Source organism: Phyllobates terribilis, unplaced genomic scaffold, assembly GCF_046119375.1.
Source record: "Phyllobates terribilis strain yellow unplaced genomic scaffold, ASM4611937v1 Scaffold_5__5_contigs__length_657084704, whole genome shotgun sequence".
NCBI classification, from domain to species: domain Eukaryota; kingdom Metazoa; phylum Chordata; class Amphibia; order Anura; family Dendrobatidae; genus Phyllobates; species Phyllobates terribilis.
This window is the reverse complement of record NW_027362765.1, coordinates 190,495,327-190,503,923: the sequence shown is the minus strand read 5'-3', so window position 1 is coordinate 190,503,923 and position 8,597 is coordinate 190,495,327.

Here is an 8,597-nt window from a genome sequence, read left to right as displayed (position 1 = left end):
TTAGTGCTTTGGACAATTGTTATCCTGGGACTTCTTGTTCCACCAGTTTTGTTCCCTTCAATCTTCGTTTCTGCAACTAACTTTTCTGTTAGGAGGTCTCCTGCTTTTGCTCCCAGTCCATAGATCTTTTAGGGACCCCTTTCCCCTTCCTACAGGTCTTTGTTTGAGTTCAGTGCAGGAGTTTTGGTGGGGCTATTCATAAGGAATAGGGCACCCACCCCAGCGTAGGGTTAAGCTGAGTCTCAGTGCAGGGACAGCTTTTCCCTCCTATTCCTTAGTTCTAAGTTGCAGAACATAACAGTCATGTGGTCCAGAAGTTTAGGGTCACGAGCTATGGCCCTATCCAGGTTGGCTGTTGCAGCGCTCTATCCTCGGACGAGTTCCCTGGGCCCAGTAGGTACCCTGACAAGCCCTGTAGGTGGAAGAAACCCCCTTCAACGACTACTTGAAGGAGCAGAGGAAGCCCCTAAAGAAAAAGTAAAAAAATGACTATAGAGGTACATTGACCTCCTAGTTTCTTTAAATAAAACCCACTGATAGTGGTTCCTACCTGATTCCCAATGGGGGTAGATCATCCCATGTTGTTAGAGTTGTCTTACAGATGAAGTAGAGCTGGAGGACTGTGTCCTTACCTTCAGAGCTGGCCAGGCCTCAAGCTGCAAGTTGTCTGTTCCCATGAGCTGCTTTCTTTTATTTCTACTTTGTTTTTATTTTTTTTGCACCTGTTGCGCCTTTTTCTGCTGGAATTTGCAGCACAGCACAGCACCTTGAGGTTTGATATCCTCTACCACTGAGAGACTTGTGACCTAGCAGGAAGAACCGGTGACACCCGATAGGGCCAGACAGAAAGGACTCATGGGGTGACCCCCATGACTGTGACTTTCTTTAAGGATTTAGCACTTAAAGAAAGTGAAGGGCCATTGTTGAATTGGACTGTATTGATAAAATAGACATGGACACTGTGCTTCCGGGGTCCTTACCGAGAAGGGCCGGTTCCTACCCAATAAGAGGACGTCAAGACCAGTCTTGCACTAAACTGTTTTGATAATCTGTTATAATATTGTAAATGTTAATACTTGATTGGTTGTCTAGTATGGCCGAGGACAACCTTCATTAAGTGTGGAGGAATGTAGTAGTGTTGAAGGCAGTAGCTTCCTTCTAGCTCTAAAAGGGTTAGGGAGTATGTTCACAACAGTTAGATCTCTTTGGGCTGCAGTTAGGTCCAGTCAAGGGATTAGCTGTGATAATCCAACCCAGTAGAGGGAGGGGGAACTTAATGCTATTGTTGAGCACAGGAAGTGAATAGCTCATTAGTGTACAGGGCTTCAGACAAGCGACAGGCTCCATTTACTAGCTGCTAGGACAGATGTGGGCCTAGGATCCCAGATAGTGGATCATCAGATGAGTGAATCCCTCCACAAGAGTCCCTTTAGCTGGCCTGGGAACCTCGAGAGAGTCGTCGAGGACCTGGGGGCACATTCTGTCTGCAGGCTGCAGAAGAAGTTAGGACTCAAGTCTAGGATGTGGGGAGAACTAAGATCTGGATATACTGTCACTGGTGAGGAACACTCTCTAGGGCTAGAGAACAGAGCAACAGAGATGCTTCACCTAAATTGGGAACCAGGGCTGAAGTTGTATCAAGTACCTGTGGGAAAGATGACAACCCGTTGGGCCTTATCCTTTATACCAGCCTGTAAATATTGTATATGCTCCCAGTTACCCAGTAAAGTCCCAGTTATTATGAACTTGGTGTCCTCTGAATTCATTGCTGCCCTGGTTCCAGAGGAAAAATCTCTGGAGGCAGATGAGACCGGCTGGTTAGAAGTAAGGGGAACACACCACATACACTGCAGCACATCAGAGGGAGGACACACTTTGTCTATAGGGTGCCAGAGGGAGTATAGGCTACAGCTCGCCCACGACTACCTCGCTAGGACACCTTACACCAGGGTCCAGAAACAGTGTCTGCGGGCAACACCACTGCCTGTTCTGTTGTTGTGCGTGCAAGCCAATCCCCTGTCCATGGCACAGGCAAATATGCCTCCCCCTGCACCTGTTGTTGCACACTTGCAACCACCACCATCAGCAACCACATCCACGTCCTTGTCCCAGTGCAGCATTCAGTTGTCCCTACCCAGTCTCTTGAACGCAAGTGCAAATATGCAGCCAATGCCCCACAGGCCACAATACTAAACGCTTACTTTTCTCGAATGCTTGCACTGGAAATGTTGCCTTTTAGGCTTATGGAGGTGGAATCTTTCCCCAACATGATAGTGGCGACAGTCCCTTGATACTCAGTCCCCAGCCGCCACTCTTTCTCCTGGTGTGCCGTCCCTGCCTTACAAGAGCACATGTCCCAGAACATTACCCATGCCCTCAACAGCACAGGTCCACCTAACCACGGACCTATGGCCAAGTGCTTGTGGCCAGGGATGGTACATCTCACTGACAGCACACTGGGTTATAGCGGAAGCTGTGACCCAGTCGGACCCTGGGATGGAACATGTTTTCCCAACGCCGAGGATTGTGGGTCCTGGGTCAATCAAGGTTGCCCCCACATTCTACAGCTCCTGCACCACCTCATCTTCCTCAGCCTCCATATTCGAAATGACCACATCTGTCGGAAGCTGGAAGCACTGCAGCACTGCCTGTTGCCAAGCAGCAACAGGCAGTGCTAAAACTAATATGCTTAGGTGACAAATCGCACACCGCTGCAGAGTTGTTGACAGCTGTAAAAGAGCAGGCAGATCTGTAGCTGTCACCACTAAACTTACAGACAGGTGTGGCACCCCAGGGGTCTGGTTTCCACAGTAACAGCAATGTTATGTCTGAGAGCACGTGGGAGGTCTCTTGGTCAGGAATCCTATGCATGCCACACCTCCTGCCCAGTCCTGGGAGGGGAAGGACTTCCCCTATATAAACCTAGGGCTGAGGCAGGGTTAGTAAGTAGAGAAGAAGTAGAGAAGAGAAGCAGCATAGGAAGAAACAACAGGAGCTCTGTGGGAGCAGTGCTACAAGGAGTCAGGGGCTGGCAGCTGCAGAGCTCGCCCTGACTGAGAAGTTATCACCGGACCCGGAGTCCGAGGCTGTGGGGACTAACTCCTATCCAGCAGCAGAAACCGACCGGCAGGGGATTGCAGGTCCTCTGGCCCAGAAACCCGAAGGCACGGTCACACGCGTGGGACCAGCACCGCCGTCGTGGAGCGGAAGCTACTAGAAGGCCCCGAGTCACCGGCCATACGGGTGAGCACCACACGGTACACTCAGGGACGTGGGCTACTTATACCCGCCTCTAGCAAGGTAGCCAGAAGAGTATCGTTAGTTTGGGAGGCCTACAACTCCGCCTGGCCAGGGGAGATCCCATCTGCTCAAGGACTGACCAGGCCCCAATCGCTAGCCAGTACTCCGGGAGGGTCTATCTTTGTCACCAGTAAAGACCCTGAACTACACCGTACCGTCTCCGAGTGGTTCCTGCTACCCCCATCATCCACGTCGGCTGCCCTGAGGCCCTACCCCTCCCGTTGGGGGTTATACTATCACGCTGCACCTCCGGCCTCAGCGGTCTGCCCTGCAGCAGCAGCTCCTTAGCTGTACTCAACGGGTGGCGTAGTCGTCCAACATCTACCGCTGATACAGCGCCACTTAGTCTGACTCCCTGGGCACGGACCGGATCACCGCCACGAGACTACAACCCTCAACAGATCCGGCTCCGGGTAAGCTCCCGCGTGCGCAACGCTGCGCGACACAGGCCCAGGGGCGCGTCAACTTTTGGCGTAGTCGGCAGGATTTCGTGCCCGCAACCACCGGGTACTGCGTGCCTGAAAAAAGACTGTTCAAACTTACCTGTGGTGAAGATTCCCGCCATCCGGCGCCATCTTCCGCTTCCTTCCCGCCATCGGTGGAGTTTTCCCGCCATCCGGCGCCATCTTCAGCCTTCTTCCCGCCATACGTGGAGTTTTCCCGCCATTGGACGCCATCTTGAGGACGCCGCGCGGGAAGAAGAGGGGCGTGGACTCCGAAAGCGCGCGAGAACTGAAGCCCCGCCTCACGTCCGGACGTTGCGTAAGGTCCTGGAAGGAGCCCAGCAGACGCCGACGTCACAGGAGCGCGACGGAAGGTCCTCAACCCTGACGATCCACTGCGGAGCCGCGGCCTACGGAAGAGGATCATCGCAAGGTAGGCCACGGTCCACTAGGGGGGAGAAGGATGTCGGATACGGAGGAGAGCTTCACCGCTTCAACCCCCGCCAGCGCCACCGCTGTTGCGGTCATGCCTTTCACCATGCCCTATATCCCGGGGGCAGCCTGGCTACCCCAGTACTCGGGGGAGTCACATACCCTGCATGACTTTAGAGAAAAGCTGGATAGCCTCTTCCAGGTGTACCCCCTCACAGAGGAGCAAAAAGTGAGCATCCTGGTGGCTCAATTAACCGGGGCAGCCCAAAGGGAGGTAAAGTCCTGGCCACCTGGGGGGAGGACTGTCGCAGGGATACTAACCCGGCTGAGGGACACCTTTGATACCCGCACCTCAGCCGAGATCAAGCTTAGATTCTACGGGTGCAAACAGCGGGCACATGAGAGTATAAGGGACTATGCCCTGAACCTACAAGAGGCCCTGAGAGCCATTAAGCAGACCGACCCTGACGGCGTGGGAGACGAGGACAGGCTGTTGACTGAACAATTTATAGAGGGTTTATATTGCAATGCCCACCGAACCCAGTTGCGGGCAATGGCCTTACAGGACCCTCATCTGGGATTTGCACAGTTCAAGGACAGAGCCATCCGGGTGCTTCGAGAACCGGCACCAGGTGGCGTTGTGACCCACAGGCGCCCCACTACCACTTACCACCAGGAGGCGGCGCCCTTGTCGGCAGGGCCTGTGGGAGCTGATGCGCAGGCTTTGAACAATGACCCGGCTCCAGACCTGCACCATCAGGTCCAAGAGCTAGCTAAAAGCGTTGCTGCGCTAACCCGAACTGTGCAGTCTTTACAGGTTTCCACTCCAGGGAAGATCCAGCTGGCATCCGGACCGGAGGACATCCCGTGGCGTCGACCAAGGAGGACCCCACCGGCCAGAGGAAGACCCAGCGACCGATACAACGAGGACGGACGACCCATCTGCCGCCGCTGCAATCAACCCGGACATATGGCAAGGTACTGTCCTTTAAACTGGCACAACCTGGGGTAGAGGGCCAACCCCCAGGAAAAAGATCACCAGGCCCATCGAACTGGCGCGACAAATATGTGGGAGGACGTCCAGTCTTACCCGTGGTACTGGATGGCATTCCTATGAGTGCCCTACTGGACACCGGGTCACAGGTCACCACCATCCCGTACGTGCTCTTCAAGCAGTACTGGAATGACTCGGATATCACCCGCTACCCTGACGACGACTTGAGTATCATTGCCAGCAATGGTCAGCCCGTGCCACAGATTGGATTTAAAGAGGTGACCATTAAAAATCGGTAGAGTCGAATTGGCAGCACAGGGACTGATCATTGTAGACATTGACAAACACGAGAGTCACCCAAAGATAACTCTAGGAACTAATGTAATTGAAAATTGTCTTGCAGAGGTGATTTTCCTTTTACAGCAGGTTGCCAAGAACGCCAGCTTCGGCCAGCAGCGAGTGCTCCAGAAAGAGATCCGGGCACTGATGCGACGGCAACAGCTAGAACTCTCCGGTGGTGAGATTGGTAGCGTGCGAATGTGTGACCCTTTCCCTATTGCCATGCCCCCGAAAAGTGAAATGATGATTTGGTGCCGGGCAGCTATTGGTCTGAGAGGTAGAGATTACCAGGCAATGGTAGAACCAGTTTACTCAGACAGTAGGCCCACCATTTTGACAGCACGGGGGGTGGTCAATGTACGCCATGGGAGGGTGCCCGTTCGCATAATAAATATCGGGAAGAGGGAAGTGTACCTGCCCCGGTATGCCACGCTAGCCAAATTGTATACCATCAATCAAGATTCCATACAGTCCGTAGAACCCTTGCCTCCATCTTCCCCGGAGGAAGGTAACGGCTCTAAGAAAACAATGGAGGACTGGTGTCAGCAACTACATTTGGGTACTGACTCCACTCCCTCACACCAGAAACAGGGAGTCTATCGGGTGGTTCAAGAGTACGAGAGAGTGTTTAGTAAACACCCGTTAGACTTCGGGCGAGTCAAGGGGGTAGAACACCACATCCCCACGGGAGACCATCCTCCCATAAAAGAGAGGTATCGACCCGTACCCCCTGCACACTACCAACACGCCAAGGGAATGCTTAGAGACATGAAGGAGGCTGGGGTGATCAGGGATAGCTGTAGCCCCTGGGCAGCTCCACTAGTCTTAGTCAAAAAGAAAGACAACACCATGAGGATGTGTGTAGATTACCGGAAAATCAACCGTATCACACACAAGGATGCGTACCCCATACCAAGGATAGAGGAGTCTTTGGCTGCTTTAAGATCTGCTAACTTCTTCTCTACCTTGGATCTCACTAGTGGGTACTGGCAGGTTCCTGTAGCAGAGGCGGACCGGGAGAAGACCGCATTCACCACCCCGATGGGACTTAGCGAGTTTACCTGCATGCCGTTCGGACTCTGCAACGCACCAGGAACCTTCCAACGATTAATGGAGTGCTGTCTGGGCCACAGAAACTTCGAGACGGTCTTGTTGTACCTGGACGATGTCATCGTATATTCCAAGACGTATGAGGACCACCTGAAACACCTGGCGGAAGTGTTCGAAGCTCTGGCAAGCTACGGCCTAAAGGTGAAACCCTCCAAGTGTCACCTCCTGAAACCAAAGGTGCAGTACCTGGGACACGTGGTGAGCGCTGATGGAGTGGCTCCCGACCCTGATAAGATCACCGCAATTAAGGAATGGCCAAGTCCCTCCAGTGTAAAGGAAGTGCGGCAGTTCCTCGGGTTGGTAGGCTATTACCGCAGATTCATCCCTGGTTTCACCAAAAAGGCAGCTCCTATGCAGGACCTCCTGATAGGCCAGTCCCGGAAGGCCAAGAACCAGAAGCCACCCTTCAGATGGGAGAAGTTAGAAGAAGAGTCCTTCCGCCAGCTGAAGATGGCCCTCACGGGGGATGAAATCCTGGCGTACCCTGATTACAGCCAGCCCTTTATCCTCTACACCGACGCAAGTAACATCGGGCTAGGAGCCGTGCTGTCCCAGATCCAGCAGGGGAAAGAACGAGTAATCGCTTACGCCAGCCGAAAACTGCGACCCACCGAGAGAAACCCTGAGAATTACAGCTCATTTAAGCTAGAGTTCCTGGCAATGGTGTGGGCAGTCACCGAACGCTTTAAGCACTACCTCGCTTCTTCCCGGTTCACCGTGTACACGGATAACAACCCGTTGACACACCTGGACACGGCAAGACTCGGTGCCCTAGAGCAGAGATGGATGGCCCGTCTGTCCAACTACGAGTTCACAATCAAATACCGGGCAGGATGCTCCAATACCAATGCGGACGCCCTGTCCAGGATGCCAAACCTACCGGACGAAGGAGAAGATCCAGAGGGACTGGAAGAAGTCGAACTCCCCGCGTTCCACCGTCATGGGACTATCCAGTATTCCCATCGGGTAAGGAGTAAGCAAGCCGCTACGGTTAACCCCTTGCCTCACTACAACTGGGAGGAAACGCAAGACAGTGACCCTGCCGTCCGACTGGTGAAGGAGATGCTGACTCGGCCAGAGGCTCGCCTTGACCCAGACGCTCCGGAGGAAGCCAAGCAACTGTGGGCTGAGAAGAGTCGACTGTTCCTTTACAAGGGAAAGTTGTGCCGCAGAATGGTTAACTCCCGGACGCATGAACTAATCTGGCAAGTAGTGGTGCCACGAAGAGACGCAGCCATGGTGATGGAGGCATACCACGACGGGGCTGGACACTTCGGATGGAAGAAGCTGGAGTTCCTGCTGCGCGGGCGGATCCACTGGGTAGGCATGAGGGGAACCATCGAGAGGTGGTGCAGAGACTGTGGCCCGTGCAACCTAAGAAGGAAGGACCGTGCCAGCCAGAAGACCCCTGCAGTCCATCATCACCCGGCAGCCGTTGGAACTGGTAGCCTTGGATCATGTAAAACTGACCCCAAGCAGAAGTGGCTACGTCTACGCGTTAACCATTGTGGATCATTACTCCCGGTTCTTGGTTGTCGTCCCCGTTAAGGACTTAACAGCTCAAACAGCAGCTAGAGCCTTCCAGCAGCACTTCTGCCGTCCACACGGGTACCCGGACCAAGTGCTGACGGACCAGGGACCTGCCTTTGAAACGGAGGTCTTCCAGGAATTCTGCAATCTGTATGGCTGCCGGAAGATAAGGACGACACCCTATCATCCGCAAACTAATGGACTTTGTGAGAAAATGAACCAGGTGGTAATGGATCTTCTGAAAACGTTGCCCCTGGAAGAACGCAGTCTGTGGCCTGAGAAGCTGCCCGACCTGGTGGACCTATACAACTACATCCCTGTAGGTTCCACCAACTGTACCCCGGCTTACCTAATGAGGGCAAGGCCTGGTAAGCTACCTGTTGACCTGGAAATGGGAGTCCTGACACCCGAGGACACTTCACCAGAAGCAGACTGGGACACAGAGAGGC